This window comes from Sus scrofa, chromosome 16, assembly GCF_054392235.1.
Source record: "Sus scrofa isolate SSC_HxYL_T2T_F1_AM1 chromosome 16, Sscrofa_HxYL_maternal_Yorkshire_Landrace_v2.0, whole genome shotgun sequence".
NCBI classification, from domain to species: Eukaryota; Metazoa; Chordata; class Mammalia; order Artiodactyla; family Suidae; genus Sus; species Sus scrofa.
In genome coordinates, this window is record NC_139398.1 from 88,865,918 (window position 1) to 88,889,324 (window position 23,407).

Genomic DNA, 23,407 nt, shown 5'->3' on the forward strand with positions numbered 1-23,407 from the left:
GAACAGACTGATCACTAGAAATGAAATTGAATACGTCATAAAAACACCCCCTACAAATAAAAGTCCAGGACCAGATGGCTTCACAGGCAAATTCTACCAAACATACAAAGAAGAACTGGTACCCATCCTCCTTAAAATTTTTCAAAAGGTTGAAGAAGAAGGAACACTCCCAAAGACATTCTGTGATGCCACCATCACTCTAATTCCAAAGCCAGACAAAGATACCACCAACAAAGAAAGCATAATAACCATTGTATGTGTCTTAACTTGGGCAGGTAGAGCCAATGCCTTAAGCCACCCATAGACTGGCTTAAACAAGGCATTTATTTTCTCTTAGTTGTGGAGGCTGGAAGCCCAAGGTCAGCATGCTGATGGGTTTGAGGTTTCAACATACAAATTTTGAGGGGGCACAAAATTCAGTCCATAGCAATATGTAAGTACCCCTCATTCCTGAAAGCTTGCAAGGCTGGTTTCAAAATAAATAAGATTTAAAAAATAGTTTCTTATATGAAATGACTTAAGATCTATGCCATCTATGTTATAGAGTCATAATCATAAAACAGTTAAGATTGGGAGTACAGACAAAAATAAACAAAAATATATCTCTAAGAAGTACAATTAAAACTATGTGAGAGAAAAGTTGAGTTTAAAAGCCATTGTTACTATGATAAAGAAAGGCTTTCTTTTTCTTTTCCCCAAGTGTTTGTCCATCTGCATTTTTTTTTCATTTCTTAATGATTTTGATTTTTTTCCCATTATAGCTGGTTTACAGGGTTCTGTCAATTTTCTATTATATAGCAAGTTGGCCCAGCCACACATACATGTATACATTCTTTTTTTCTCATATTATCATGCTCCATCATGAGTGACTAGATATAGTTCCCAGTGCTACAAGGCAGGATCTCATTGCTTATCCACTCCGAAGGCAATCGTTTGCATCTATTAACCCCAAATTCCCAGTCCATCCCACTCCCTCTCCCTCCCCCTCCCCCGTGGCAACCACAAGTCTGTTCTCCAAGTCCATGATTTTCTTTTCTGTGGAAAGGTTCATTTGTGCCGTATATTAGATTCCAGATATAAGTGATATCATATGGAATTTGTCTTTCTCTTTCTGACTTACTTCACTCAGGATGAGAGTCTCTAGTTGCATCCATGTTTCTGCAAATGGCATTATTTTGTTCTTTTTTATGGCTGGGTAGTATTCCATTGTGTATATACACCACATAGTCTTAATCCAATCATTTGTCAATGGACAGGTTATTTCCAAGTCCTGGCTATCGTGAATAATGCTGCAATGAACGTGCAGGTGCAAGTGTCTTTTTCAAGGAAGGTTTTGTCTGGCTATATGCCCAAGAGTGGGACTGCTGGGTCATATGGTAGTTCTATGTATAGTTTCCTAAGGTATCTCCATACTGTTCTCCATAGTGGTTGTACCAAGACAAGGATTTCATTATTAATGTTAAGTCAAGTCCAAAGCAGTAGCATTAAGTGTGACACAGTGATTATTCTTAGTTAATTATATATTCTATTTAAAAGTTATAGGACTGGAAATCTTTGTTTTGTATAATATGCAGTTGAAAAAATCATTAAGTGAAATTTGTACACATCAAGGTAACAATAGAAATTCCATGATTATCAGAGACATTAGCGCAATTCTTTCAGTTCTTGATAGAATATATCTACAAAAGTCAAAGGCCAAGTAGTTAGTAAGGAAGGAAAAATAAAATAAAATTAAGGACTGTGTAAGCAGGAAGTAAAGATAACGGCCCACTCTGGAGGCGGACTGTAAGTTCAAATTTAATTGTGATGAAACCTTCAGGAACATTCTCAAAACACTATGCTTGTGGTTTCTCAACTATAAATTGGGTTTTGTTAGAATGAATGAAGGGGAAATATAAGTTAATGGGAGAAAATATAATTATTTGGTAATTGTATTGTCTGAATAGACACATAAAATATTTATATATATAATATGTACATATTATATATATAAAGTGGGATCCCTCTCTCACTAATATAAAGGCCAAATATATAAAGTATACTTATTTTTAAAATAATCTGGGAGTTTCCACTGTCGCTCAGTGGGTTAAGAACCTATCAGTGTGTGAGGATTTAGGCTTGATCCCTGGCCTTCTCAGTGGGTTAAGAATCCAGCGTTGCCTCAAGCTGTGGGGCAGGTCACAGCTGCAGCTCCAATTTGGCCTCTGGCCTGGGAAATTCCATGTGCTGCAAGTTCAGGCATAAAAAGAAAAACTATAATAGTCTGAGATAAGAATGTTAGAAGAAAACATACGTAGATTTTTAAAATATCATCTCGAAATATGAAAGACTTTTCTAAATGTGACAGTATACTCAGACACCATAAAAGCTAAGAATCGATAGACTTCACTATATTAAATAAAATATGCACTTTTAAAAAATACTGTAAATACAGCCAAATGACAAATGGAGGAAAAGAGTCATAAGGTATATCGAGGGGCTATGATAAAAGCAGATTCCCTAAGTCCGTAGCACGAAGACCTACACAATTGAAAACACAGCAAATAATGCAAAGAGTTTTAGAAAGAGAAGTTATTTTTACTGTGGGAAACAATGCTATTCTTTAAATTATTCATTATTCAAATTATTCACTAAAAATAAATGAGAAATGAGATTAAAGCAAACTACCTCTTTTCACATGATCAGATCGGCAAAGATTTAAAAGTTCGAAATTATTTTCTTGGTGACTATGAAGAGGAAGCTGCCCTTTCACATTCATTTGAAGTGTCAGTTGGTAATAGTTTACAGGAGGCAATTTGTCCCCATGTCCCCTAATTTTTGTTGTTGTTGTTGTTGTCTTTTTTGCCATTTCTTGGGCCGCTCCCACCGCATATGGAGGTTCCCAGGCTAGGGGTCTAATTGGAGCTATAACCGCCGGCCTACACCACAGCCACAGCAACGCGGGATCCGAGCCGCGTCTGCAACCTACACCACAGCTCACGGCAACGCCGGATCGTTAACCCACTGAGCAAGGGCAGGGACCGAACCCGCCACCTCATGGTTCCTAGTCGGATTCGTTAACCACTGCGCCACGACGGGAACTCCCCCCCCCCCATGTCCCCTAATTTAAAATGCACAGGCTCTGTTACCCAGCAGTGCCACTTCTAGGAATCTGCCTTAGAGACATGTTCAGATTCCAGACTGGCTACCTGTGGACCCATCTGAGGAGGGAAGGGCTGGATGTTTCCATGATGTGTGGGCAGGGACCATGTCTTTGCTGCCTAGTCTTTAGCGCGATTTGAGTTTTGAAAAATGTTCATATATTACCTGTTCAAATGAAAACACTAACATGAGAGGGAAAGGGCGGAAATGTTCTCTCCTGCTTCCCACAACACCTGTGAACTGCTACGAAGAAACCGCCTGAGGTTTGCAGATGAAAAGGTAGGGAAGGGAAGCGGAGAGCTGGGGGCGAACGTTGTGTAGGAGACCGGTCCACGGATGCGCTGAGGTTGCCTGCATCAGAGAGGCTTTGCTGCCCGGCTTGCTCCTGGAACCTCGTGGGGGACCCTGGCAGGAGCGGAGGGGAGGGTGGCGCCTTGGGTAGACCTCAGAGGCACTAATGAGCTCAGTAATCAGCCGAACGGCCCTAATCTCTGTTCTGGACAAGCTCTTTGAGGAAGGAAACAGAACCGAGGAGCAAGGCAATTTCTGCCCCGGGGTGGGGCTGGGGGGTTGCACGCCCTCAGGGCTCCCGTGTCCCTCCCACAGCTCGTCTGTCCCCTCTCTCTGCCTCTTCTCCATCTGGCAAATCCACATCCTGACTCTACCTGGCAAAGCCTTTTTGCACTGGGTGATGTCACCTGGCGGGGGAGTGCACCTTGACAGCCTCGGCTGTGGCCAGCCCGAGGCCTGGGCTCCTCGGATGGAGGCCGTTGCAGGAACTCTGAAGCTAAGAGCAGCAGGGAGGAAGGGACGACTTCCCACAGATGTGTGCCTCTCGTGTGACCTCACTGTACGGGGCAGGTCCAGCTAGCCGAGGCCTCCCGCGCTTCGGCAGCTCACCTTCTCTGCAACTGTGATGGATTTCTGCTGAGCGCCAAGAAAGGCAAACACCACTGTTTGAGAATCCTTCAACAGGCCATGCGGAGAGAAGTGGAGGAAAGGCAGGAACCCAGTTTGGGGCAGAAATTCTGCAAGTGTTTAAGTATCTGATACTATTACTGAAATCACGTTCACATCTCACTAGCTTATCAAAGCCCTCCATTTGGTATTCAAGGTCTTTCGAGGTCGGGACAGAGATGCTTCCTGCCTTTGTACCGGGAGAGATTCATTTTTCTCCCCTTCTGCTCTCTGGGGGCTATGGGAGCTTTATCGTCTGGTTATGAGGACTGAGTGCCCCCTGCAAACCCCGGGTCCCAGGGCATTCAAATAAAGGGGATTTGGTGGCCAGGATGACTGTGGTTCAGGCCAGAAGTTCACCTCGCACTGGTTCAAGTGCAGAAACAAGTGCATTTATGCAGATTGAGGCTCTGGGATGCCGCCACCTAAAGGCACACATAAACTGTGTGGCCCCTTTGCTCCCTTCCTCTCCGAGGTCTGTTTGTCTCTGGTTGACTTGCTCACAAGCAGGATCTTCGCCTCCAGAGGCAAAGGAGGATCTCACTGCCTCCAGGCTCACGGTCTGCCAGCTTGGCCAGCTCTGCTGGAGGAGCGCACCTTTCTCCAGAACAGAACTCCTGGCTGGCAGAGCCAGTGACCCAGCGCATCACGTGGCTTCTCTGATGAGTCACTGTGACCAGGACACGAGGGGATGTCTGTCCTTGGCTGAGACAAGACTGGTGCCCCCTCTTGAGGTGTTGGCTGGGTTTACCTTCTCCACGCCATGGGCTGAGAGGCGGGAGAGTGCGGCTCCCGAAAGAGGATTCATGAAAAAATGAAACAAAACAAAACCCCCAACGCCCCACCTGTCCTGTTCAGTCCTCAGCTGACCCTCTTCCATCCGGGTCTCTTCCTTGCAGGGAGGGACCCTGGCCCCGGGAGGGCGCTTTCCTGGCTGTTAGCGGATGATGGTCTTTAGGATAAGGTCCAACTGGGTATTTTGTCAACACCAGACGCAGGGCGGTGACATAAGTTGTGGTGCATGGTGCACACTTGCCCTCACAACGCTGACCTGCTTTTTCTTCCTCCCACGCTGAGAACTGTGCCGCGATTGGGATTGGAACAGTCAGGCAGGGAGACTGCGATCCCATCAGGCTTTAAAAATACCCTTTTCGTTACTAAGCTGGTGAATGCATGTGTTCATTTTGTGGGGGGGGGGTAGTTTTCCAGTTTCTTCAACCAATGATCCATGCAAAATATCCTCAACTGTGGGAACTCGGGGTCGGTGCACCGATTTTTGACGTGCAGGTGGATGATACCATTTAAAGTGAGCGAAGTTCCAAGTGGGAATGCGCCTGCGTCGTTGTATTATCTATGTTTAAACAGGGTGGGATAACGGCAGTTGAAAACAAGCCAAATGCCTGCTTCGTTTGATTACACCGTGGTCATCCGCTGGCCTTCCCCGTCCCTTCGCAGTGGCGGGTCCTTGCATTTCCCCAGCGCAAGATGGCCAGCGCTGTTATGTGAGCCCATCTCCAGCCTGGAAAAGCAGGGGAGAGAAGCCACCTGATAAGCCTGGGCATTAAAGTTCCGGGGGGTGGGGGGCGCTCCACAAACCACTTAAGCACACTCATTATTATGGCTATTGCTACCTCGGGCCACTGGAGATTTGATAATTTAGTCGGCATTATGCAGTTTGAAGTGTTTCATGTTCTGCATGGAGGCAGGCTGCAATTCAAATACCAGTGGCCATGAAAAATATGCACATACGTTTAGTAGGAAAATCTCCAAGGGGAACAACAGAGGAGACGGGCATATGTCGCCCCTGCGTGATGGAGAGTTTCTGCGAATTAATCATCTGGACATAGTTTATCGCCGTTTTCCATTTTTGCCAGAAACCTCGCCCCTTCATTTGTGGGAGAAGCTTATTTCCATGCACACCCTGGAAAGATAATAAGGCCGAGCCCTCTGATGCTTCAGTGCAACAGAGTTTGCAGCCCTGTTCTGACACAGACAACTTTCCCATGGACGGCGTCTCTGATAGTCAGGGTAATTGCTTATTTTATCGAGTTAAGGGAATTGTGCCTCTCCTTCCACCCGCTGCTTTATTATATCAATTACTGCAAACCACCGTCTTGTATAATTTATGGGGAAGAATCCAATTTCATTGAGATCATCTTTAAAATGTAAGACATCCTTTGTTCATAAGCTTCCGAATATTAAAATTTTGATCACATGTTCTAGCAAGGAGGGATGCTTGCCTTTCTGTGCGAATTTAAACATCTGGCTAGACATGTAGCCTGTGTGATTTGTTTGTTTAATTCAAGAGTCCGAGTGGGGGTTGTCCTGCCTCCCAGATAAGGTAGAGCGGAGTGAAATGCCTAATCTATAAAGTGCAGTTAACATAAACGGCCGTTTTTTGGAAATGACTTCCTAAGGCCTTTCAAGCTGAAGGTGAATGGGCCTGTCAGAATCCTGGCCACCGTTATGCCATTTGGTGGTGGTTTGGCTTTAGAAGCGCTGGAATATGCTCGTCTGGTTAGCACTGGAAGGGTAAACCCGAGCAATTGCTTTTGACACTTAAAAAGGATTTTATTGACAGTTAGAAACACGTTGGGGATTTGAAAAGAGAGTCCTTTTCCATCTGTAATACTTGGTGTGATCAAAGATCACTCGGCAGCCCCAGATTAGTGGAAATGAGGCTGCAGAGAGGGTTTGCCGCTCCCCGTGGGATGAGGGCTTGGTTTTGATTCACACTAATCCCCGTCACAATCTAAGTGGAATTTACTGTACTATGGATCTACTTCTCAGGGCTCCTGCCAACGTATTTTTAAAGAGTCCTAAAGTAGATAATAATGTAGCCATATTTAAAATTTCCTTTTATCGTTAAAGCTTACCTTCCCACTCTCTGTCCGTACGTTGGGTTAACGTTGCCAACATATTACACTTAACTCTCTGCATTTCCTATGTGCATTACAAATGTGTGTGGGATAGATGGTGAGACTTTGGTTAATAAAGACCAATCTGCTCCAGTTTCCCCCAGCACAAGCGAGCAAGGCGATAGAGGAAAGCACTGGACTATCAGTACAACCGGGCAGTGACAGGTTCTGGTCTCCGAAGACCTGGTGTATTTGTAATTTCCCCCTTCCTTCCTCCTCCCTCCCCGCCTCCCGCCTTCCTCCCTTCTGACTACAGGTTACAGATACATGTAAATCTTCACTTTTAAAGTGTCAAGCATGTCCCTTCAACCTGCTCCAGGACCCCGGGTTGTCTAAACCGTAATTCCTGCCTCTGGGAAAGGAGGAAAAGTAGCCTACCTCGCTCACAGCGTTAAAGTTAGCACCGCGCGAACACTGGGAGTGGGTGTGCGGCCTACCCAGCGTCCAGGGCAAAGAGAGCGTGTCCTCTACAGCCGACCGAAGAGACACTGAGCTGCCACGTGGGTCCAAGGATAGGGCCTGGCCCTGGACAGGGGACTCACGGGAGAGGAGCAGTTAGGAGATAGTGAGAAGGAATCAGTGCAGCTCTCGAAGAGGACAGGCCCCCAACCTCATCAGTTCACTTCTACGTGGTATTTTCCAAATCAGCATTGAACCTAATAATCCCAACCCAGTCCCCACATACCTCTGTGGCCTGGTACCTACCCTCCAGCCCTGACTGGAGATGGAAAGCTTAGCACCAACTTCAGCTACAAACTCCAGTCCAACAGCACCCTGTGCCCTCCCCCGAAGATAACTGCCCCAAACACTGTCATTGTCCCAGACCTCCAGGGATGACTTGTTCCATCCTACAAACTCATATGTAGGATGGACCCACTACGAGGTCCTACTGTGTAGCACAGGGAACTCTATGCAGTGTCCTGTGATAAACCATAAGAATATGAAAAAGAATGTATATGGATAACTGAGTCACTTTACAGCAGAAATTAACACAGCATTGAAAATCAACTACACCTCAATAAAACCTTAAAAAAAGAGAAATACATCTGAACTAAATACATGAATGTAGCATTTATCATACAGTTATTCATTTTGTTTTCTATATATAATATATTTAGATATCTTTGTACACGTATTTTTTACCTATTTTGCATATAATTATTTTACTATCTGCATATGCCTTAGTCTTTCTGTGTGTGTGTATATATTTATATATGTTGATGTTTTATTTTTTTAAATTTATTGTGTTGTAAGGACATCTTCCTTAAAATGTTTCTAAAATCACATGGGGGAAAGAGTGGAAAAAAGAGATTCAAAAATAGTAGTTGCCATTGTGGCTCAGCAGGTTAAGAATCCAGCTGGTATCCATGAGGACATGGGTTCGATTCCTGGCCCTGCTTAGTGGGTTAAGGATCTGGCGTTGCTGTGAGCTGTGGTGTAGGTTCCAGACACGGCTCAGATCTGGTATGGCTGTGGCTGTGGCAGAGGCTGACAGCTGCAGCTCCAGTTTGACCCTTAGCCTGGGAATTTCCACATGCTGCAGGCACGGCCCCCAAAAGACTAAATAAATAAATAAATGAATATAAACAAATATCCTACATCGCCCTGGTCTCTGTTTTTGGTGCAAATAAACAAATCCTAAAACTAGCTGTTGCTATGTACGTTTCTGTCTTTTTAAATATTAAGTCTTGTTAAAATTCTTGAAATACTTTGCAATGTAAAACAAACACAAACAAATATAGCTAAATATTTTGGGTTTAAAAAAATATGAAATAATAATGTTTTGAAAAGGCTGAAAATTCCACACGCACATCCTTTTTGTAGAATCCCCTTAGAGAAGAAGCGTGGTGCCTGGTTTCATGAACTTCTGTCTCTTCCTCTGTCTGGCTTCGCAGGGGGCGGCAGAAGCCCCTGGCTGGGGAGGTGGCTTCAGAGGGCCAGGGCCACCCCCCGGGGGAGACGTTCCAAACGGAGCCCTGATCCTCCTTGGTTTCCGCCTGTGTTTCCTTCAGGTGGACTTTCTCTGTGGAGCCGGGGCTTCTGGGGCATGATAATGAGGTCCTGCTTCCAAACTCACGGAACAAATGCCCAGCGAGATACCTTCCCCTGTGTCTGGAACAATAATTACAAAGCATTGTGTGAAGGACTAAGTAATTTCTCATGGTCTAAATACACACACACACAGAGACACTCACATACTTCAAGCTTCCCATCAGTGGATGTCTGTCACCAGACATTGTCATAAAGGTGTTTCCAGCAGGATGGAGAAGACCCACGCCTGCCCAGTCAAAGCCTTTTTCTTCAGGAAAAGGTATTTGAGAAGTTTTCATCCCAGCAAGGGAGTGAAATGATTTTATTTGAAGTGATGAGGGAAGTATGATAAACACAATCTTCCAACTGTAATAACATTTTGGCAGTTAAGCTTTCGCTTCTTTATTATTTAACAAAATGATTAGCTCTGTGATAAAAGAGGAGAAGGTGGAGGAGGAGAACCCATCTGAGCACATCCAAGATCCCAGCTTGGGCCTGGTCTGGGTGGCAGTGAAGACAGGCTCAAGCCGCAAAGACAAAACTGTGCGAAAGGCGTGCACACACTTGGTGGGCTCCAATTCCGTGCCAGTGAGCCTTCCTGCAGATCTTAGATGTCTCCAAGGGCACACGAGCAGTTCCCGACTCGGGCAAAATGTCCAGCAGGTCATGGGACCCAGGAATTTTCTTCTCATGGCCTTTTGAGGTTGACTAAGAAGAGAATGCCCAGTTGTTAAATGGGAAGGGAAAAACAAAGAACGCTTTCTTTCTTGAGGTGGTAATTCCCCCTATTAATACTATGACATACTTAATATTATCATGATATCAAAAACATTGCAGCATTTCTAAGGGCTAACGCCTCATGTGGCTCCTGTTTTGGGGTATAAAGAAAAGTGCCTAAACATACTTTGCTGTAGTTCTCTTTTACAAAGTGAACAGCCGAGGTTTTCACAATAGTTTTAGCATACCAATGTCAGAACTACATAGAGCTGTTCTCATGTGAGCCTTTCAAATTCAATTTCTTTCTTTCTTTTTTTTTTTTTTTTTTTTTTTTTAAAGATGTAAGGTTACCATTCTGAAATGGCAGTGAGAGAAAATTAATGGATCCTTTCATCGGTGAAATATCCATTTAACTGGTGACAACTATGAAAAAAATTAAAGTATCTGGAAATTGTTATAAGGAGGGCATACAGCAAAATGGAGAAACACTTATTTAAGAAAATCTATAACTCAATAAGAACAGTGAGAGTCTATGGCATGTGAACCTCAGACCCCCTCCCATCTTCCTATCCAGTTTGGATTCCAGGTATTTATGACCAAGAAAATGGGGTTAGTTTCCCCCTCTGGGATCCCAGGCTAGGGTTACAGTTTCTGAAAGGGGGAACCACTCTCACAGCTCATTCAATGCTGCTTCATGATGTAGAAGCTATATTTTAGGAAGGTATAGCCAATAGGACTGGAGAGTCTTTCCACTAACCAGCCTCAACTTGTAGAGGAGAAATTCCAACTTAGATGTAGAATGTCAAGAATGCTGTGGCCTAACCCCTTACCCAGGCTCAGTGCTAGGATGGGCAAACCAAGAGAGTGGGGTTATCATTCACGCCCAGGCCTCAACTAGCATGGCGGGAAGCTTACTCCAGAAAAGGTGGGCCCTTGTTTCTGTCCTCAGCCCCCGTGCAGAGAAGCAAAGACTCTGCGGAGGGGTAAGAAGGCCTTGAGAGGGTTTTATGAGCTCTCTTTCAGTGGAATGACTTCATTTTCATTTGGAATAGACTTGGAGAAAGTTCATGCCTAACGCTTTTATTGAAAGCAATGCAGATATTGGTGGCTAACTATTAAGACATCAGCAGCAACAGGAAAAAACGTCAACCAATTAGAAGCTTAACAGGAGGAACAAGGGAAGTGGTGGCTGAGATAAATGCTCTGAAGGTCTCAGACAGCACCAAGGGTGGGCAGCACCCTGCCTTTCAATGGAACTCAGATTTAATTGGTTTGGGTTTTGGAGCAAGTTATGGCAGAGGATTTTGTTGAAAGAGCTCGCTGGCATGTAGCAATTTGTGGAGGCCAACAGCTTAGTGTGACACCAAGAGAAGCCGATGATCCAGAAGCTTAATTAGATCAGGGAAAGAGCCACTCAAGAAAGCTCAGCTAAAACCACAGCTATTCTTGGTGGTAAGAAAAACGTGGCATAAACCCCAAAATGCATACTCCGAGGAGCAACACCAGAACCTGAAACCTGGGAGAGAAAGATACTACAGAGTCAGTCCAGCCATCCTCTAGGCAGATAAACAGGAAGAAAACCAAGAACAGAAAGTCAGCAAGACCCAGGGTGGACTCCTCATCCACATTTGCTATGATAGGTTAGGTAATACGCCCAGTTTTCAATGCTAACAAAATATTATACGCCATGCAAAGAAACAATTCAATGTAATATATACATACAGGAACAAAAAAGGAGCTGCAAGAGAGACTGCCTTTGAGAGGGCACAGATGTTGGACTTGGGAGACAAAGAATCAATGAAGCTATCATAATTATGTTCAAAGAATTAAAGGAAAAACAATATTTAAATAATTTAAGAAAATCATGTGGATATGCCTCATTAAATAGTCATACAAGAAGATCACAAGGAAATACCACGTCACACCCGCTCCCATGTCTCATGAAAAAGACAGACAATAACATGTTGGTGAAGATACGTAGAATTATTAACACTCATAATTTGATCGTGGGACTATAAAATAGTGAAGCCACTTGATACAGCAGTTTGGCAGGTTCTTAAATCTTCATTGTAGAGTTGCTACAGAATCCAGGAGTTCTACTGAGGTATTTGCCCAGGAGTGATGACAACATATGTACATAAGAAACTTGAATTTAAATATACATAGCAGAGCTCTTAAAGTATCCAGGAGCCAACTCAAATGTCTCTCAACTGGTGAGTGGGTAGACGGAAGCAGTACATGCATACAGTGGAATTTCATTTGACAAGCAAAAGAATGAAGCCCTGTTAATCCTACAATATGGATAAAACTTGACAATATAATAAATGAAAGAGGTCTTACTCTGATGATGGTTATCAATCTTGTGAATATACTAACAATCACTGAATTGAACACTTTAAATGAGTGACTTGTATAGTGTGTGAATTATAACTCTGTCCAACTATTTGACATTTAAATTCAAGTTTCTTATGTACATAGGTTGTCATTGCTCCTGGATAAGTACCTAGAATTCTTGGATCATGTGCTAACTCTACAATTAAGATTTTAAGAACCTGGAGTTCCCGTTGTGGCGCAGTGGTTAACGGATCCGACAAGGAACCATGAGGTCGCGGGTTCGGTCCCTGCCCTCGCTCAGTGGGTTAACGATCCGGCGTTGCCGTGAGCTGTGGTGTAGGTTGCAGACGCGGCTCAGATCCCGCGTTGCTGTGGCTCTGGTGTAGGCTAGTGGCTACAGCTCTGATTAGACCCCTAGCCTGGGAACCTCCATATGCCGCGGGAGCGGCCCAAGAAATAGCAAAAAGACAAAAAAAAAAAAAAAAAAAAAAGATTTTAAGAACCTGCCAAGCTGTTATATTAAGTGGCTTCACTATGTCCACCATCAAATTATGAGTGTTTATAATTGTACAAATCCTCACCAACATATATTATTGTCTGTAAGATGTTGACAGATGTGCTTTATCAGTCAGGCCAGTGCATAGCTGTGGTACCAAACACCCAGCTTGTGACCTGGGCTTGAGCACATCACAGGTGCAGGCTCATAGTTACGCTGTGTGATTTCAGCCTCCTCTGCTTTTTCTGGGACATTTCTTCCTTTTCCATCTTCGAGTTGTTCTAAAGTCAATCCTCACTTGATCCTTCCTGACATGAAATGGGTCAGAATTGCTCTGGTCCGCTTTCCTTTCCCCAGCCCTGGTGCTCAAGTGTGGTCTGCTACCCAACTGGACAAAAGTGAGAGTCACCAGCTCCTGAAAGCCCCTTTGGCCTGTGGATCCTCTCAGCATGAGCACAGTGCTCTGTGACCACTTGGTGCTCTGTCCAGTTTACGGATGAATTCAGGGAATCCAATATGCTCTGCTGTCCAAAGAGTCTTCCCACTGGTGGCCCCACCCGGAGGGGCTAGTCCTGGCTCTGTGGCTTTGTCATAGTGCTAAGTGTCAACAGTTTGTTCTACTCCCACCTCTTCCACAGGCCACAGCAGAGCTCTGGCCTTCCACCTGGCCGGAAGAGGTGCCCCACCTCACATCCACATCTCATCCCTGTTGGTTTCTGAGTAAACCCGCCAAGGACACACTCTGTGGATTACTGTACCCTGATTCAAAGGTACTTTTCAGGGAGAGTGATCTGGGGCATGGGCTCTTGGATCTCCGACATCCCGCATCCCAAGAACTCCAGAACCAGTATCACTGGGCGTACAGGTGCATCCTCGGAGACAGCGTGTGTGCTGTGTCCTTGCCGAGCGTTGTGGTCAGTCAGGGCCATCACGTCTCCATCAGTCTGGAAATGCTGAGCAGTAAAGGCTGAATCCAAATGTTCAGTCTGTGAGATCAGCCTGATGTGTATTTCTGGGAATTAGGTTGTTGCAAATGATTATTTTTCTAGTTTAAATCTTGAACTGACGTTGACATATATATTTTTTTATTTTCTCAGAAATTCTACTGATGGTCTCCTTAAGTGGTTTCGTTTGCAGTGGCTGCTGACCACTGGACTTCATCTCCTTCAAGTGTTTAATATAATTTGTATAACAAACTGCTCTATTATTAGACAGGTAATTTTCATAAATACATCATTACTCATTTATTTTACCTTAAAAATATCTCCTTTAACATGAGCACTGTCCTAAAATCTTTCATCAGACTAACTTCTGCCTGGCATGGTTGTCAGGACTTCTAGGAATTCGGTGTGGTGACACATCCTTAAACCAATTTCCTTGTCACAGACACAGTTGTAATAACCACTGATGAAATCCTGAAGAATGTTGATGTATTGAAATGCGTTTTGAGAACCATATTTTTTATTTCAAATTTTACGGAAGGTATTTTCAAACTCTGCGTTAACCATAAAATTGATGACAACTTGATGGATGCTGTGCCCTTATGAAAGTTTCTTTATGGAGTTATTAGAAACCCCCTCCTCTCAGTATGCCTTGAGATTTTGTGGTTTGTAGTTTTACTCAAAGAGTGATTTGATGCAAGCAACGTCATGCCCAGTCCTGGACAGAGCAAAGGTTAAAAGTGAATCAATAGCTATTAAGATAAAATCTACTCCCTGTTATGTTTACAATGAGGTCAGGCATCTAGACCTGCCTGCCACCATGAATTTACATCTGGCATGTTTCAGGGGAATCTGAGTTACGTTGGAGGAGGGCCCTAAATATCTTCTGTGTGGAATATGGAATTGCTAGTTTCCACGCACCTTTTCAACTTCAATCTTTGATAGAAACATGAAGCGCTTTTGCACCTGCCAAAAGTCCCTGTAGAATTAGAAGTCTCTAAGGGGTTCTGCATACACCTTAAGTCTGGGAGCTCAGCAAAAGCATAGAGGGAAAAATCAAAACAGTAAAAGGTGTGTTGCAAGTTACAACCCCCCACTACTCTGGACTCTCTGTGGCTCCTCAAACATGCCAGCATCCTGCTGCCTTTGCATTGACCCTTCTTTGTACGTGGAAATAAACACACACACCTGTGGTCAACTAGTCAGTGACAAAGGAGGCAAGAGCATGTCATGGAGAAAAGACAGTTGCTTCACTAAGTGGTGCTGGGGAACCTGGACAGCTACGTGGAAAAGAGTGTAATTAGAACACTCTCTACCACCACACACGCAAATAAACTCAAAACGGATTCAAGACCTAAATAGAAGACCAGATACTATAAAACTCTTAGAGGAAAACATAGGCTGAATACTCTCTGACATAAACCACGGCAATATCTTCTCATATCCATCTCTTAGAGTAATGAAAAAATTAAATAAAAATAATCAAATAGGACCTAATTAAACTTACCAGTTTTTTCCACAGCAAAGGAAAACAAAAAGAAAGCAAAAAGACAACCCACAGAGGAAATGTTTGCAAATGAAGTGACTGACAAGGAATTAATCTCCAAAATATACAAACTCCTCCTGCAGCTCAATAAAAACAACAACAACAACAACAAAAACAAGCAAAAGATGGACAGAAGATCTAAGCAGACATTTCTTGAAAGAAGACATACAGATGGCAAAAAAAACACATGAAAAGATGGTCGACATTGCTAATTATTAGAGAAATGTAAATTAAAACTACTGTGAGGTACTACCTTTCACCTGCCAGAATGGCCATCATCAAAAACTCTACAAACAATAAATGCTGGAAAGGGTGTGGAGGAAAGGCAACCCCATTACACTCTTGGTGGGAATGTAAATTTGTGCAACCACTATGGGAAACAGTATGGCAGTTCCACAAAAAACTAAAAATAGAACTACCATATGATCTAGGAATCCCACTCCTGGGCATGTATCTGGACAAAATCACGATTCAGAAAGATAGATGCATGTTCATTGCAGCACTGTTTATTGCAGCACTGTTTACAATAGCCAAGATACAGAAGCAACCTAAATGTACACTGACACATGAATGGATAAAGAAGACGTGGAACATACATACAATGGAATATTACTCAACCATAAAAAAGAACGAAATAATGTCATTTGCAGCAACATGGATGGACCTAGAGATTATCTTACTAAGTGAAGCAAGCCAGTCAAGGACAAATGCGCATAATATCAGCCATTTATTTATTCACTAATTCATTCAATAAATCTTTATGTGGCGTCTCTTATGCTTGGGGCAGGGGACACAAGGCTGGACAGCACACACAGCCCTGATTTCACCTAGTCTGTACTCCACAGTCACAAAATAATTCTTCAACAACTGTTAGTACAAGTGCTACAGAAAAATGTACACTGAGTTGTAACATTGTTAACTATGTCCCCAAGGAGGAGGCTCAGGATGACCTGAGTGAGGAAATGTCACTTTCCAGGAAATTTGAGAGCCTTGCTAAGCCTCCTTGCTTTTCAGTGATAACTGTCTCAGCCTCATACTTTATTTATCGTTATTTCACCTCTTTCACCAGCTGATTACACTCTGATTACCTCAAGCCCTGCTTGAGGTGCCATGTGCAGGTACTATCCCTGTCCCGACAGCAGCCAAGGCTGCTCTGAATTCTGAGACAGTGACATGATTTTCTAGAAATAATTGAATTTTTGTAATAGTAAATGGAAATTATTTATCAATGAAATGAAGCAAAAGTTAAAAAGAATTGGGATCACTAGTATAAAGTTGAAATGCTGACGGGGCAAATGATGAAAATATAAAATATACTAGGAATTACAGAGAGAGAAAGAGAAAAAATAAATGGAGAAAAATAGTAATAATATAAGATGCCTGTGTTGACAAAAAGACACTTTTTTTCTCTGATTAAGAATTCATTCTGGGAGTTCCTGTCGTGGCTCAGCTGTGATGTAGGTTGCAGACATGGCTCGGATCCCGCATTGCTGTGGCTCTGGCGTAGGTTGGCAGCTACAGGTCCGATTAGACCCCTAGCTTGGGAACCTCCATATGCCCTGGGAGCGGCCCTAGAAATGGCAAAAAGATTAAGAAAAAAAAAGAATTCATTCTGATTAAATGAAATATTAGTGAAGAAATACACTTGTACATATACTAAAGAGATTGCTACGCCCCAATGAAGAAAACTTCAAACTTTGTCTTGCATTTTTAATATTAAAGTAAGTTGATTTACAGTGTTCTGTCAATTTCTGCTATACAGCAAAGTGACCCAGTCATTCATATATATATATATATATGCACACACACACACGCACATTATTTTCTTGATAGTATCTTCTGTCATGTTCTATCCCAAAGGATTGGACACAGTTCCCTATGCTATACAGTAGGACCTCATTGCTTATCCAAACTAAACGTAATAGTTTGCATGTACCGACCACAAATTCCCAGTCCATCCTGCTCCCTCTGCCTCCCCCTTGGCAACCACAAGTCTGTTTCCATGTCTCTAAGTCTGTTTCTATTTTGTAGATAGGTTCATTTGTGCCACATCCTAGATTCCATGTATAAGTGATGCCATATGGTATTTGTTAAATAGTTTATTTTCAAAATAGAGAATATCCAAATATTATTAGACATTTTTGGGTTATCATGGAGGTTATACATGTTTGAATTTTATGTAGTTTTTGTTAGAAAGTAAATGCTGGTCAGTAGTAACAAGTGATGCCATCATTCATTCTTCTATTAAGAACTAAGAGACATTTTGATATTTTAAGATATGCAAAGATTCAAAAAGTTGTATGATTATGCTCTCTAGCTGAGCAAATGCTTTGAGGAAGTAGTCTAACCACAAACATTGCCTCAGGGGAAAGATTAAGATTGAAAGAAAGACATAGTGCTGAGACAGTGGTTACATGGTGTTATATGTTACACCATAATGGGACTCCAACTTAGGATCATAATTTCAATAATAGGTAAATATTCTTGAAGATAAAGGACACATTCTCAGAATTCTAAGCTCTATCAGAAAAATCAAAGATGGTATATCTGTGTCAGTGGAAGAAGAATAAGGCACAGACTGTCTCAAGGTTTCATCTCAGAATGAAGAGCCGGAAGACAAGAAAAGCACCTTAGCATGAGAGAGTAGTTATAACTTTTATACCTTATGAAAGAAATGTCAGTTGAATGCTGCTTGTAGAGAGTTGATTATTCATTATCATTTGAGACAAATCGTAATTGTGTTTCCCAGTGAATGTGTGGTGGGGGGGGGAGAAAGAAGGATATAAAAGCACCCAAAATCTGTCGGAAAAAAAACACTGGAAAAAAAATGGACAAATTAGAAAAAAAGAAACAGTACATATAAAATAGATGTTAGAGGGTGTCATTTTGGATCTTAAAAATACAGCTTAATTAACATAAACATGTATACATTACTTCCAAAGATAGGGAGAAGAGGAAGAGGAGGAGGAGGAAATGAAAGAGGAAGAAGAAGAAGAAAAGTCTTAGAACAAGTTAATAAAAAAATATAAAGCATAAGGTAGTGTAAGTATTGATAACAATAAAATCACTTTAAATTGAATTAAAGTCCAAATCTTTGAATGAGAAAAAGATGGTTATACATTTATAAATATATAATAAAGATAATATATCCAATAAAACCCATAAAACATATATATGAAATGTAACAATGTCTGTATCAAAAATTAACAAACATTTTTAATGTAAAATGCATAGATAAATTAATAACTTGCTGAAGAATGGAGGGTACACCAGACTCAGTAAAAGACATTTGTATACTTGGAGGTAATTTAATAGAAAATATTAAAATTAAATTGCAGTGGTAAAAATTAAATAAGTAGGAACATAAAAGAAATGTGAGCTATAAACAGCAAGCCTGGCATATGGGTATTTAGGTTCTCAGAGAGAAGAAAGACAGTGGAAAATAAGCCAACATTTGAAAAAACAAGAAACCTAAAAATATTTTTAAATTTTGAAGTCGTCTGAAAGATATAAACCCATAGAGTGAAGAAATTCAGTGAACCTCAGTTGAACGAATAGAATGTAAGTCTCATCTAGGCATAGAAAAGTTAAACAAAACTCACAGATAAAGAGAACCCTTGAAAGCAAGCAAAAAAAAAATACGATACCTATACTTCGAGTAGACGGTAACAAGAAAGACAGCTGATTTCTGAATAGAAGTAATGGGAGACTGAAGACAAGAGGATAAGAGTTTTCCAACAGTGAAGGAAAAGAAATGGAAACTGCCAATCCATTACTCTGAATCCCTCCGTTTTCCTTCAAAACTGAAAGAGAAAAATAAATGTCTCAGACAAGTCCGCCAGCAGACCTGCACCATTGGAAGCTCTAAAGGAGCTGAATGCAAATGATCCAGCTTGAAGCGCCAGCATGGCCTGGGAGTCCCCAGAAAGTTGCTCATCATTGAGCTATTGACTTGGTTGTGGCACCAGATACTCGTGACAAGGGTGGCGCAGCAAGAATGGAACAGCAGGGCCTTGTTTCCTCATGTTTGCGTGCTGCTTCTACTGGCAAGGGTGACTTTCTCATTTAAACAATTGATATTTTTGAAACAAAGTGTTTTTGGAAATCTTCCAACTAATAAATATGAAAAGAATGATAAATTAAAAAGTCATTCCTTAAGTGCTGTGTAAAGTCTTGATTGGACAGAGTGATTATGGGTTGTGGAGAAAATCTTTGGGTGAGTGAATCATGGATAAATTGCTTCTAGGGACTGGACTAGATTGTGCCCACCCCTGAGGACAAAGCACGGCATCCCCGTTGTGGCTCAGTGGGTTACAAGTCTGACTAGTATCCATGAGGATGCAGGTTTGAGTCCTGGTCTCTCTCAGTGGGTTAAAGATCTGGTGTTGCCATGACCGGTGGTGTAGGTCACAGATGTGGCTCAGATCCTGCGTGGCTGTGGCTGTGATGTAGTCTGGCGGCTACAGCTCCAATTCGACCTCTAGCCTGGAAACATCCATGTGCCACCGATGTGGCCTTAAAAATACCAAAAACCAAACCAAAACAAAGCAGAACACCTCTTATGTGGAAGCCCTACCCTCCCGTATGTCTGTATTTGGAGTTGGTTCTCTGAGGAAGTGACTGAGACGAAATGAGGGCATGAGGATGGGCCCTGATGTGATGGGATTACTGTCCTGTGAGGAGAGATGCCAGGAGGTGTCTCAGTTTCTGTGTTTTCCCCACACACCGAGGGAAGGCCCTGTGAGGACGCAGGAAGAAGGGGGCCACTGCAAGCCAGAAAGAGAGTTCTCACCAGAAACCAAACTAGCCAGAGCCTTGGCTGTGGGCTTCTAGCCTCCTGAACTGAGAGGAAAAAAACAAATTTCTGTTGTTCAGGTCACTCAGAACACGGCATTTTGTTGTGCCAGCCTGAGCCAGCTCCTCGCTGGGCATCTGCGTACAGAGCAGGGGCTGAGCTACTCCCATCCTAACTTGTGGTTAACATGAATACGGCATGACTTCTTAGGTGACTCAACATCAATAATTCAATACCATCTATGTTTTGTCCTATAAAAACAATACTAGAAGCATTTAAATATAATTTCCAGTCCAGAGAAATAGGGAATGAAGAACAAATTAATGGATCCGAAGAGGAAGCAAAAATGAATTAAAGTTGTGGGTCTTTCTGCAGGAACTCCGGCTAATCCTCTAACAATCAGTTTCTTTTTCAAGGCTCTGCTGTATTTTTGTTTTGTTTTGAAGAAATGACTAATGGGAAATAACAGATAGAAAGCCTTCCTAGATTCTGACATATTAGATTGAAAGAGCCCTTTTAAGCTCAATCAGGAAAATTTAAATATAATTTGGGTTTTGAAGGCTAAAAGATTATCCCTGAAAAAAATAAAGCAATAGCTTTAGTAAGCGCGTACTCTGTAAGGACTTGTTTGATTAAAATGGGTATACACATGTGTATATGTAGGAAAGGCCCTAGTTCATTAAGTACGAGAAGGTAAAAGGCCAGTGATGATCTCTGGATGACGAGGGGACAGCGTCTCAGTGTGTTTAATTGTGCTCGTCTGTATTTTCTGGTTTTCCACAATGCGCAGGTACAACTTCTGTAAAGATAAATGCTGTTAGACATCACCTCCTTTGAGGAACACGCTCTATCACAGGTGCCGATTATTGCCCTAGCCTTATTTCACTAAAAAAATGTCATCCCGAAATCGCCGTGTTTCTCTTGACCCTTGCCTCCGGCACATGCCTTGATGAATTCAATGTTTGTAACCGCGGCCCATATAAACGGGATCCTCTGATTCGGCGATCTCTTTTCATCTGTCTCGCTTAAGCCATTCCCTCAAAGAGCCCCATTCAGGACTTGTCCATCCCAGGAACAACACCATCCCCCAAATTTCAGTCCAACACCCCATTCTGATTTAAGCATCTTCCTACACAAACCATCCCACCGAGTAAGTTCCCGAGAATGACAGCTCTCTTCATTAAGCCAACATGTTTGTCCGGTTTTCATTCGCCACCGTGTCCTCAGCTTTCTTCACTAGTTTAGATTCCCGGGGATATATATCATCATTACATCCTCTTAAAAATACCTTTATTCTCCTTGATAATTCTTTTTTTGGTCATGTTCAAATGTAGAAAACCAAAGCCTCAAAACCCCGATTATTCTTCATGTTCAGAAGCAGCGGTACATGTCTGGAGAAGAACACTTAACTGTACCTATTGGCATTACCTTCCATTCTTTTTTTTTTTTAATTCTTTTTCATTTTAGGGCTGCACTCATGGCATAGGGAAGTTTCCAGGCTAGGGGGCTAATCAGAGCTACAGCTGCCAGCCTTCACCACCACAACAGCCACAGCCACAGCCACACAGGATCTGAGCTGCATCTGCAAATGACACCACAGCTCAAGTCAATGCGGGATCCTTAACCCACTGAGCCAGGCCAGGGATTAGACCTGCTTCCTCATGGATACTAATCAGGTTCATTTCCACTGAGTCACAATGGGAAGTCCCTTCTCTTCCTTCCTTCCATCTTCCCTCCCTCCCTCCCTTTTTTCCTTCTTTCCTTCCTTCTCTCTTGATAGAGAATACACATAGTCCATTTAGCTTTGTCAAGTAAGAATGATGGGGATGGGAGATGGAAGAGAGATTTTGATCTACGGCTACATAGTTGACCTCCCAGAAGACTAAGCACCTGCTAAGAGCTGTGTGAGCAAAGTCATCCCACGTAGCGTCACTAGAAAGGAAAATCAACGTTTGACCTCCTTTTATTCTTTTTGTTGGAAAAACAAGTCTTGCTATCAAATTTTCATTTATTTACCATGATTTTTAATTAAATTTTATGCAAATTTTAAAATTGCATGTCAGTTCTAAATTATGTTTTGTTATTTTTTTGTGAATAAACAAAATGTACGCTGACCACATTCATGGACTCTGCTATGCATCCACACCCCCGAAGTGATAAGGAGACGCCTTAGAAGGACTTTGGTCCACTTCCTTCTTTGAGTCAGGATGCTATGTTTGGTACGCCTTAGAGTCCCTAGCACAGAAACTGCCTGTGCGTGTGAACCAGTGGTTCAAGGCGAGTCTGAACCAGTAGTTGTGGTGGACATGGGACTGTCCTGGCAGGGGATGTCTCCCGGGAACAGGAGAAGATGGAAACACCAGGCTGCTACACTGCTTCCCAGGGATTAAGAACTCAGCCGCCCAGCAGCACTAGCCGCTCAGGCACAGAACTAAACGTCAGCGCATCGGCACTTTTGAAGCCTCTGAAGTAAACAGTCCTTTCCTAGAAATAAAGTTGATTGTTACATCTTCTGACTTTGCTCTGAAATAGGTGACTTAACCTCTTGGTAATAAGAATATTTCTAGAAAAGCCAAGTATTCCTAGCATCTTACTATATTTGCCTAATAACGCCTTCCCATTTTAAGATTCTTATTATCAGAGAGTCCAGCTTACTGTTTTATTTATTTTAAGAAACACCTTGGCACCAATCTTATGATGGAGATAGATAGATCAATCGATCAATCCATTGATAGATAGATAGATAGAGTGGGTACTTAAAATACAGCAGGTGCTCAGAAATCAAAGAAAGGATGAGAGAAAGAAAGGAAAAAAGGACGAGGGGAACATATGGGTGAAAGGGCGGGAAAGAAGAAGGGAGAAAAAGACAAAAATGATGGCTATTCAGTAATCACAAAGAGTTTTCTGGAATATTCTTCTTTTTACTTTTTTAAAATTTAAGTTCCGTTGCTGACACTATTAATAAGTTACAGGCTTACAGCATTATTTTATATATAATAGTTTGTCCATTCGAATTCCCTGTTCTATCTTGCCCCATCTCTTTTCTCTCTCCCCTAGGAACCACCAGTTTGCTCTCTGTATCTGTGAGTCTGCTTCTTTTTTGTTACAAAAAATACGGACCACGTCATGCATTTGCGTGTCATCTTTGTACTAATCTTCTCTGTATAGTTCCAGTTTTAGCAAATGTGAAAAGAGCACTGAAATTTCCTTAATGCTTATCAGACCTGAAGCTTAGTTATTGCTCTAAGTAGCTGATATATTTTAACATATTTAACCACACGAGAGCCGATGTACAAAAACACATTTCAAAATGTATGAAGAAATTCCAATTCAGGGAACTGAACTCTTCCTAAATAAAAATATAAAGGTGGATGATGATGCAGAAGCAATGAATTTTTTCTTTTAGGTGACATGGTAGAAAGGCATTTTAGTGAAATACCCATTATCAAAGTTGTACATTTGCTATCTGAATACTTTTATTGCTAGGATTAGGTGTTTATTTTTACTAGTTCTTATGTCAATTGAACAGAA

The 23,407-nt window shown here is 42.2% G+C and overlaps 1 pseudogene; it reads right to left on the bottom strand.

Moving 5' to 3' along the window:
• Window positions 1–22,984: 22,984 nt before the first annotated feature.
• LOC146395713 (U6 spliceosomal RNA) lies at window positions 22,985–23,074 on the bottom strand (annotated as a pseudogene).
• Window positions 23,075–23,407: the final 333 nt, after the last annotated feature.